Source organism: Delphinapterus leucas, chromosome 14 (genome assembly GCF_059928025.1).
Source record: "Delphinapterus leucas isolate spDelLeu-1000000601 "Yukka" chromosome 14, BTC_Dleu_Yukka2, whole genome shotgun sequence".
NCBI lineage: Eukaryota > Metazoa > Chordata > Mammalia > Artiodactyla > Monodontidae > Delphinapterus > Delphinapterus leucas.
In genome coordinates, this window is record NC_143142.1 from 58,650,270 (window position 1) to 58,661,070 (window position 10,801).

A 10,801-nucleotide genomic window follows, 5' to 3' on the forward strand; every position below is an offset into this window, starting at 1 on the left:
GATATGGGTTCGTGCTTCTGTCTGGGAAGCTCCCACATGCTGCAGAGCGGCTGGGCCCATGAGCCATGGCCGCTGAGCCTGCACGTCTGGAGCCTGTGCTCCGCAATGGGAGAGACCACAACAGTGAGAGGCCCGCGTACCGCAAAAAAAAAAAAAAAAAGTTATTACAAGATAATGACTATAATTCCCTGTGCTATACAGCATATCTTTGTTGGTTATCTATTTTATACATAGTAGTTTGTATCTCTTAATACTACAGGGCTGGTCCAGCCACAACATTGGTTATCCATAGGCTGAGACTGGCACAAAAAAATGAAATAACACAACTCTATAACTATTCTAATGCTAAACCTACAGGGTAATTTTGAAGAATATCAAGTTTATCTTTAGAATCAACCATTCTCTTGAGGACCCTTCCTTTTTATTTGCCATCTTACACTCACATATAAGAACCACGGTTGTCTTGTCCAAGTTACAAGATTGGTTTACACTCATTCACCTCAGTTTTTAACAGATTAATGTAGTATGCCTCTTAACCATCTTAAGTAATGTTAAGTAATATCTCAGCATATTCCAAAGTGGACATTTCAAAGAGGTAATATTGAGACCTAAAGAATGAATAGTACAGACAGAAGAATTTACAGCTGGTTGGCTCTTTATTGAAAGGCACTATTTCTGTAGAACTTGTTACGCCAATGTGTTTAGAAAGTATCTCTTTTACCTGCAGGGAAGATAGATCTCAATCAGTTTGCAAGAAGCTACTGAGGGAACGTGGCAGCCACAGAGACCCCAAGTCAGTCTCTGAAGAAGTCAACTGATTTTTCTACTTCTTATCTGACATGTGTGAGGGTGATGATTAAGCATGTGGGAAAGAACTAGTACTGAAGGAAAAAAAAAGATCCATATTGACCAAATTATGTCTTTGTTTTAACATTGTTGCTTGAAATTTCTCTACTTTCTTTTAGATCCAGATAGTCCTTCCTGAAAAATGTGGATAAATTGAATTGACCAGAGTTGGTAAATGACTAAATGAGATCACAATAGAACTAAGTTATTCTGGGTTGTACAGAATTATAGAACCTTAAAATATTAGAAGAAAGTTGATTTCCCCATGTTAAGAGTAAAGCATAGATTGGAACCTTGATATCCTAACTGCCAACCCTATCACCATGCAGCTCTGTTTCATACTGCAGGTTTATAATTTTTTCAGTGCACATATTTCTATGATAATTAATATGAACAAATTATGAACATGATTTTTTCATATTTTATAGCAAATTCATTATCACTTTCAAGCAAAAATCTGGTCTATAGTTCTTGGAATATCTAGTTTTTGTTATTTCAGTAGTGAAAAAGCCAACTAGCATGATATATGCATTTTCTTTTTTCTTTTACTAAAATTTTTATTATATATACAGATAATAGTGAAATACTTCTTACTAGTTTCATCCCACAAAATATGTTTTCAGAAAGAGATTATGATGTTTACAACTTTCTCTCTCTGGACAAACATGACTGTAGCTGTGTCTGGCTTTGGGAGTAACTAAACAAACACTGTTGCTCACATACATCAAAGGGAGGAACAGATAGAGTAAGAAATGTCTTGGTATTAATGTGGTATCTGAAAGTTCTTTATTGAATATAAAATATCTTTTCAGTAAGCATTTCGGGAAATAAATTTCTTTCTCTCTCACTTTCTCTCCACCTATTATGACTAAATTGTGCCTCCCCTCACCAAAATGCATATGCTGAAACCCTAATCCCCAGTACCTCAGAATATGACCATATTTGGAGATAGGACCTTTAGAGAGATGATTAAGGTAAGTGAGCTTATATGGTTATATAATTCAATATGACTAATGTCCTTGCAAGAAGAGATGAGGAAGCAGAATGCACACGATGAAGACCAGGTGAGGACACTGGAAGAAGACAGCCATTCACAGGCCAAGGAGAGAGGCCTTAGAAGAAACCAACCCTGAACACACCTTCATCTTGGACCTCTAGCCTCCAAAATTATGGGAAAAATAAATATTTCTTGTTTAAGGCACCCAAGCTGTGATATGTATTACAGCAGTCCTAACAAACTAATATACCATCCATCTTTTTAAATATATTCCTCAGAGTGCAAATCTATGTATTGTCACTGTATAATTCTTTAAGTTGCATTGTTTGTTTCATTTATAATTATTTTAATAAAATTATATGCTAAAATAATGATACTAAGTAATGTTCATCTTTACAAATATTCTAGCCTTAGTATAATTCCTTTTACGGCTTTTGAAACCTAATAAAGTTGAAAATTTTACTTTTGCCCTTAATAACATGTTTTATGCTTAGGTGTATGCAAAGCACCCAGGATTTTGCATGTGTATATTAATATGCATGAATGAAGGCAGAGCTGCATAGCATAGCAATAAAATAGGTTAACCAAATACAATTGTAGTTTCAATTACTCCTAAACAAAATGTTTTTCTAATTTTATTTTTTAATTAATTTCATCTTTTATTTTTATATTTTTTAAGATTGATTGATTGATTGATTTTTGGCTGTGTTGGGTCTTCGTTGCTGTGCACGGGCTTTCTCTAGTTGTAGCAAAGGGGGCTACTCTTTGTTGCGGTGCATGAGCTTCTCATTGCAGTGGCTTCTCTTGTTTCAGAGCACAGGCTCTAAGCACGTGGGCTTCAGTAGTTGTGGCACACGAGCTCAGTAGTTGTGGCTCATAGGCTCTAGAGCACAGGCTTAGTAGTTGTGAAGCATGGGCTTAGTTGCTCTGCAGCATGTTATATCTTCCTGGACCAGGGCTCGAATCCGTGTCCCCAGCATTGGCAGGCGGATCCTTAACCACTGCACCACCAGGGAAGTCCCTAATTTTATTTTTTAAAAATAAAGCATTTTTCATACAGTTGGTATTGTCTACTTGTCCCCTGTACCCCATCTAATCTTCTCATCATTCATGCCATGTCCCCATCATGAATGGTTTGGAATTTTCCTAATTCAAAATACTTTTTCTCTGTTTTCTAGAAACAGTTAAATTAGTAAGAGATATTAATACCTATTTTTAAAACCTTGAAGCTTAAATTACTGAAATTTTATTTTTTCCTTTTTTGGATTCAAAAAAATTCAATACACATTTTCTGAAAAAACATAACCACACAAAATTGATCACTCTCCCCACTATCCTTCTATGCAATCTGGACATTTCGTTATGGAGGAATTATTACCAGCCCTTTTTTTAGAGAAAGAAATTGATACAGAAATATTTAATAACAAACAATCCTCATATATCAAAACAAGTTAGGGTTAGGGTTAGCGTTAGGTAAGAGATGAAGTCAAAATTCAAACTAGGGAGACAATATAAAACTCACATTTTTTTAATCCATTAACACAGAGGGATAATGAAAATATCATCTTATGTGAGAGAGAAGTTGACTTAATAAAGCAATTTAATCAATTCACATTTTATCAACACAAAATCAAGAAGTATGGAATTTTACTTACCAGAGACTAAATAGAAATATTTCCCTTAAGCTATGGAAAATAGTTCCCAGTGCATAGATAATCAAGTCCATCAGTTTTCTCGTAAGCCATGATTTACCCTCATAAACCACCTCAACATGATTTTCCATATAGTCATGACCACTGGATTGGTATTCAAGATGACATCAAGTTGGCATTTCTGTATTAAACTCTCAAACATGAAGGTTCAGAGAAGTAGGCAGTAGTTCTTAAAAACTTTTAGTGGAAAACTCACACATATTCAGTTCCAGGTTCTAACATTATTAAATAAAAGTCAATCTGATGATTGTTAAAAATAGCAAGAAAGACTTTATTCAAAACTATTGCAATAGGGGAGAGGGATAGAAAGAACTCAATCACGATATGGCAAAGACAACTGGAGATTTATAATCAATCAGAAGACGGAAGGGTCAGTGGATGGAGTATTACTAAAATGAACTTCATTAGATATCAAGGGTAGAGAGATTCTTGGTTAACTGGCTTAACAGAATTTTTTTTAAAGGCAGGCCAAGGACTTAGATATCAAGGGTGGGTTGGGGGATAAGAAACTTGATCAGATATCAAGAGTGGGGGAGGATTCTTGATAAATCAGCTTAGCAGGATTCTTTGCTAAAACTGGCCTTGGCAGGCCAAGGTTGTGGCCTGGAAAAAGAAGAGGGCTCATAGGAGCCTAATTAAAGTTTGGTCAAGGAGGAAATTTTTGTTACTATTTACTTGTTATATGATTTGTGTTAAAAAAAAAGAAAAACTAAAACAAACCTGAGGAGTTAATTCAACCACAATTTCCTAGTATTTTCAGTATTTGTCAGAGGTCTGACTTATTATAAGAACTGAGAGTGAAAGAAGCAAAGCACATAGTTCTCTGCCAGCTTAAATCAGGTCAGTGTGATGCTATACACACAGTAGGGACTTTATATTCAGAAGGCCCTAAATTCCATTCCATCTTCAATTGTGTGGTTTTAAGTGAGATACAAATCTGAAATTTATCTTTGTCATCCATAGAACTAGAGGAATATTTCTTATAATTTGGGTTGTGCTGCACATTAAATGAGATGATATCAATTAGAAAATGCATTCTATTATTAAATTTTAAATTTCAATCCAATAAATGTTTGAGTTACCTTCTACCATGAACAGATACTGGGGATACAGCAATGCCTATTACAGGAGGTTTCCCCATCAAGAGGGAATATAAACTTTAGGCAAGTAATTCCAAGGTGATGGTTGTTAGTACTAAAGGTAATAGAACACTAGCATCACTAGCATCGTCACTATTATCAACAACCTAAGCCAGGGGATCAATTTGAGGTTGAGAACTTATTTCATTTGTCTTTATGGATTTTCCGCTGAAATTATAAGTGACCTATGAATGCAACAAAGACTGAAGCAACACTTTCATTGTGCTCTTGCCTTCTCTCCCTGAGCCATGTGGACATTTGAGGTGTAGGCCTGGACATCTACTTGCTTGCTGTGATTTCCCAATTGCTCTCTACATGACTTTGTGCCAGCCATCTAAATAGGTCCCTTGGTAATTCTATGTTCTTAAAAATCTTTTGCTTAGATGAACTTCAGCATTTCAGTGGGTCATATTTCATGTGTGCTATATGACCTCAGTGTTAAATTTAAAGTCATCCACAGTAAATTTTCAAGTCAAATTCATACCTTAGTTGCTTTTATTTTTTTTATTTTTTATTTTATATTGGAGTATAGTTGATTAACAATGTTGCATTAGTTTCAGGTGTACAACAAAGTGATTCAGTTATACATATACATGTATCTATTTTTTTTCAAATTATTTTCCTATTTAGGTTGTCACATATTATTGAGCAGAGTTCCCTCTGCTATACAGTGAGTCCTTGCTGGTTATTTATTTTAAATATAGCAGTGTGTACATGTCAATCCCCAAATCCCTAACTATTCGCATCCCCCCACCAACCCCCCTGGTAACCATAAGTTAATTCTCTAAGTTGGTGAGTGTGTTTCTATTTTGTAAATAAACTTCATTTGTGTCATTTCTTTTTAGATTTCACATACAAGTGATATCATACGATATTTCTTTCTCAATACACAGAAATCTGTTGCATTTCTATACTTTAACATTGAAAGGTCAGAAAGAGAAATTCAAGAAACAATCTCATTTACCATCACATCAAAAAGAATAAAACACCTACCTAAGGAGACGAAAGACCTGCACTGCAAAAACTATGAGATGCTGATGAAAGAAATGGAAGATGACACAAACAGATGGAAAGATATACCATGCTCTTGGATTGGAAGAATGAGTATTGTCAAAATGACTATATTACCCAAGGCAATCTACAGATTTAGTGCTATCCCTATCAAATTACCAATGGCATTTTTCACAAAATTAGAACAAAAAATTTGTAAATTTGTTTGGAGACACAAAAGACCCTGAATAGCCAAAGTAATCTTGAGGAAGAAAAACAGAGCTGGAGGAATCATACTCCCTGACTTCAGACTATACTACAAAGCTGCAGTCATCAAAACAATGAGATACTGGCACAAAAATAGATCAATGGCACAGGATAGAAAGCCCAGAAATAAACCCACACACCTATGGTCAAGTAATCTATGACAAATGAGGCAATACTATACAGTGGTGGAAAGAGAGTCTCTTCAAATAGTGGTGCTGGAAAAACTGGACAGCTACATGTAAAAAAAATGAATTAGAACATTTTTTAACACCATGCACAAAAATAAGCTCAAAATGGATTAAAGACCTAAATGTAAGACCAGATATTATAAAACTCCTAGAGGAAAACATAAGCAGATCACTCTCTGACAGAAATCGCAGCAAGATCTTTTTCAATCCATCTTCCAGACTAATGGAACTAAAGACGGAAACAAAAAAACAAATGGAACCTAATTAAACCCAGAAGTTTTTGCACAGCAAAGGAAATCATAAACAAAACAAAAAGACAACCCACAGAATGGGAGAAGATATTCCCAAATGATGCGACCAACAAGGGATTAGTCTCCAAAATTTACAAACAGCTCATTCAGCTGAATATCGTCAAAACAAACAACCCAATCCAAAAATGGACAGAAGACCTAAATAGGCATTTCTCTTAGTTGTTTTTAAATGATCTTTCCTTAACCTCAGATGACATCCTGTCAAGGAATACAGAATCACTTTAGTACTAGCTTAATGCTAAAAGCTGGAGTATAAATCCAATTTTAAGAAACAAACAGTGAAACACAGTTCACGCCAAAACTAATTTGAAAAAGTTTGGGATGTCTATTATATGTATAGCACATTGGACTTCTATAGTTTCTAATATAGTATGAATTACAATAGCCCCCCCTTATCTGCAGTTTCACTTTCCTTGGTTTCAGTTACCCTCAGTCAACCACAGCCGGGAAATATTAAATGGAAAATTCCGGAAATAAACAATTTATAAGTTTTAAATTGTGCTCTGTTCTGAGTAATGTGATGAAATCGCACACCATCAAGCTCCATCCTGCCCAGCATTCCCAACTTTTGACATCTTCTGTTCCCGACATCCAACCATTGACATTGTCATAGCTCAGTGATCCAGGATCACTCAAAGCATGTGATCCTCCTTTTGACATAACATCAGAAGGTCAATAATAGCTGTCATTCATCTCACTTCATCTTATCATGTAGGTATTTTATCACATCCTCACAAGAATAAGGGTGAGTATGGTAAAATAAGATGATTCAAGTGAGAGAGAGACCACATTCAGATAAATTTTATTACAATTATTGTTATAATTGTTTTATTTTATTATTAATTATTGTTATTAATCTTGTACTATACCTAATTTATAAGTTAAACTTTATCATAGGTAGGTATGTATAGGAAAAAAACATAGTATATATATGATTTGTCATCCACTGTGTATCTTGGAAATTATTCCCTGGGGAAGGGGGACTACTATACATCAATATAACAACAACAACAACAAATTCTTTTATATATTTGGAACAAATTTTTCTACTGCTATTCTTGAACAATTGTGGTTTTCACAATGCTTTCCCATCTAATCATCAATTAAGTTTGATTTAGTTAAAGAAACATTTATTGAGCTTACTATGTACAACCTAGCTACTAGTGAAAATGTAAAGATCAATAAAACACACATTTCTTATTTATAAGGGCGTTATCTTACAATGGGAGAGTAAATACTTCTTCCTGAATAATATTTTAAAAGTAATGCTGCAAAGGAGTACTATAGAGCTGTAAAAATCAGTAAGGACTATATATGCAGCTGGAGAATGATATCCATGATATATTGTATAGCATGCTTTTGTTCATCTGATACACAGAAAAATGTGAATATATCTACATATGTTTATATTAAAAATGAGAAGAATTAACCCAAAACTTAAATGTCATTATGTATGGGATAGGAGGGAATAGTTGAGTGTAGAAATAGATGGGCTTCTGTTAATATATTTTGTTTTGTAAATTTATTTTTATAAAATATAATATTTCATATAACTATAAATCAAAATTAAATTCAAAAATCAATTTCTTAAAAATAGAAGTAATCAAAAAATTTACTTGAATGAGTTGGTGGTATAATTACACAGAAACCATCACAAAAGACTTTAAAAAGCAGTCATCCAACTATACATTCATGGGGAAAGGTACATTAAGAAAAAAAGAACTGCTCCCAACACATGTAAATTTTTTTTTAATTTTCAGAAAAATATCGCTGGTAATAATGTTAGTATTGTTATTTCTTTTTCTTAAAAAAAGTTATAAATAGTTTCTATCTTATACATTTTTTCCTTAACAGCTTTATTGAGGTATAATTTGCATATAATAAACTGTACACACTTAAAGTGCACAATTTGAAAAATTTTGATACATGAATATACCCGTGGAAACATCATCACAATCAAGAAAATGAACACATCCATCCCCCCCACCTCCAATTTCCTACAATTCCCTTTTAATCTCGCTCACTCACACATGTCCATTCACCCTACTCCAATTGCAAGCAAACACTGATCTGCTTACTATCACTACAGATAAGTTTGCATTTTCAAACATTTCTGATAAATTAAATCATACATTATACACTCTACATTTTGGGGGTTCCAGGGGAAAATAACTAGCTTCCTTCACTCAGCATAATTATTGTAAGTATATATGTTGTTGCATGTACCAATTGTTTATTCATTTTTTATTGTTAAGTAGTATTCTATTCTGTGTATACAACACAATTTATTTATCCATTCACCTGTTGTTGAACATTTAGGTTGAATCCAGTGTTTAGCTACTACGAAAAAAGCTTCTATGAAAATTAATGCATGAGTCTTTGTGCAAATGCATGCTTTCTTTTCTCTTAAGTAAATACCTAAAGGTGGAATGACTGGGTCATTTGGTAGTTGTATATTTAACTTTTTAAGAAACTGACTACTTGTTTCTCAAAGCAGCTATACATTTTATATTCCCACCAGTAGTGTAGATCAGTGTAGGAGTATTCCTCCAAATCACCAACACTTGTCATGTTCAAACTTTTTGATTTTAGCCATTGTAATAAGGTGTGCAGTGGTATCTCATTGTGGTTTTAATTAGCATTTCCTTAATAACTAATTCCCTTAGAATATCTCTTCAGTGTCTGGTTACTTTTGGCAGGGAGGTCTAAAATATATTTAAGCACTTAAATGTAATGACCAACTCTTTTAACATACCTGTGCACAGTCTTAATACAATTAATATGGTTTAAAACAAAAATACAATGGCAGCAGATTTTGATTGCAACCATTTGCAAGGTTGTTTTGCCAAGTGTGATAATACAGAACACATCCATATAGATTTGTGCTGTAAAAAACGGCTGATCCTCCTGGTGGTGGATCCCATAGTTCCCATTTACCTTAGCTGGTGTCTGATGGAAACATTGCAGATGTTCTGGGTCTGTTTTTCCTACATCTTTAAGAAGAAATAAAGACTTCCATTTCAACTCCATTTTACTAAATAAATCTATCCAATGCAAGGATATAGGAAAAATGAAAAAGACAGTAATATAAAATAGGTAATGAAAGAGACTAAAGTGAGAAAGAAGATCATGAAAGACAATAAAAGGAAGAATAAATTAAAAGTTGTGGTGAAAAATGGTAAAAATGGTAAACTAACACACCGTTGTAAAGCAATTATACTCCAATAAAGATGTTTTATAAAAAGTGGTAAATAAAATATGGAAAAGTGACCACAATATAGAAAGGAAAAGTCCAAGAATGTGGGCATGAAACATTTTAAGAATCTAGCAGAGCCAATTGATTAGGATCCCTGGAGGAGAGTGGCCTGGCATAGAGAGAAGAGTGAGGTATGCAATGAAATCTATTCACATACCATCCGTGTGTACTTGAGTCAATTGCCAAAGCTCCTTGAGTCTCAGGTTTGCTTCTGAATAGGAATAATATCTTTCCTGGATGAGTGTTATGAGGATTAAGCAAACTACAACAAGATATGTGGAAGATCTTTGTGTTGAATCTTTATATTTCTTAATATATGCCAGATGATCTATTAAGGAAACTCGAGAGCTTAGAAAGAAATAAGAGAATCCATTAATCCATTAAAGAAAACTTTGAGTTGAAATGGGTTGGTCAAAAGCAGCCATTTATTCATGTCATATAACATGATCTTACAAACATCATACAAAGCTGGCACGAAAGAACAGACACCATCTCATATACCATGCTTCCTCCCAAATCACTTCTATTAAGTTACAACATCAGAAAAAATCAGTTACTGAGTTACACAGTTCTTCAAATATGGATACCTCTCCATTAGGGTGGTTAGATTCGCTAATCAGACAAACAATTAATTTACATGTTTAATACAGGGCAAAATGTGTAACAGAATTCAAGATATTCACACAGATATTGTAATACAATATAAAACAGTACAATTTTCAGAAAATGATGAGATCACTATTCCCCTGCCTGTTTCAATTCCTTTCTAGTTTTTCTTCTTTCTTTTCTTAGCAGCAGTTGCAAATAGTTTTACTCAACTTTTCACACCGAAAAACACTTTAAATTTTAAGAACTAAAAACTATTTACAAACTAGTTATTGTAATTTTGTAATTATTTGTTCTTGGTTTCATTGTTCCCCTAAAAAAACAAATTCACCCTCCTCCAACAACAATACTTTGCTTGGTACCGTCATTAACTTCTGGCAGCTCTGAAGGATACTTAGCGTTGACTTCTTACAATGTTTCAGAGCTTCAAAATATATTATATTCCTTGACCCATGATACCAAATATACAAATATTAAAAGGTCATATGA